Source organism: Etheostoma spectabile, chromosome 8 (assembly GCF_008692095.1).
Source record: "Etheostoma spectabile isolate EspeVRDwgs_2016 chromosome 8, UIUC_Espe_1.0, whole genome shotgun sequence".
Classification (NCBI taxonomy): domain Eukaryota; kingdom Metazoa; phylum Chordata; class Actinopteri; order Perciformes; family Percidae; genus Etheostoma; species Etheostoma spectabile.
The window spans coordinates 18,926,634-18,927,495 of NC_045740.1; positions in this window are offsets into that span (position 1 = coordinate 18,926,634).

Below are 862 nucleotides of genomic sequence, written 5' to 3' on the forward strand. Positions count from 1 at the left end.
TGTGTGTGTGTGTGTGTGTGTGTGTGTGTGTGTGTGTGTGTGTGTGTGTTTTCTCTGAAACTATAATAATAGGAATTAATAGTAAGAGCTTATTCTAAACGAATTCCCCCGTCATGTTTTATAAAAGATGATATTGTTTCACTTCGTGTCGCCAAAACTGCAGTTTCATGAAAACTCGTCTCCTGTGTTCTCGTGGATCAAAACGAGATTTTAATCTTTTTTTTATAAACTATGACGATTGAGAAAGTGAGTTGATGAGAAATGTTGACGTTTTAAATCCAACCCTTCTCTTTTCTTTTCGTCTTCCTTTGGTCTGGACTGGGTTCGGTGAGTGTATCAGTTATTCCAAATATGACTTGTCTAAACCTTCAAAAGTTAAAATCAAAATCTTTATTTGTCAGATAAAAAAGAAGAAAGAAGGAAAACATTTACATTTTTACACACTTTTGTGTGTAAAACACCAATAAGGAAAATAGCATCAGTCCGCCATGTTGATGTGTTCGGGTTCTCGTGTTTTCTGCTGGGCTTTTATTTCTCTCCATCTTTTGTTCAAATTCTTAAAAAAAAGAAAAAGAAAAAAGGGGGGCAATGTCAGTGTATTCTGACCATCAGACCTCTCTCCACGCTCTCATGGCTGGCAGCAGGATGGAGGTTTTGTTGTTTCTCAGTCTCTCCGATTCGTCCTGTAGAGGTTTTGAGTCTGCTCTCTGTGCGTAAAAGAGCCGTGTGCATCCAAAAAGCCATCCAGAGAAACAGAGGACGGGATGAGAAAACAGCGCGCAGGTTATTTCTCATGTTGCTTTTTTAGCATCTATCTATCTATCTATCTATCTATCTATCTATCTATCTATCTATCTATCTA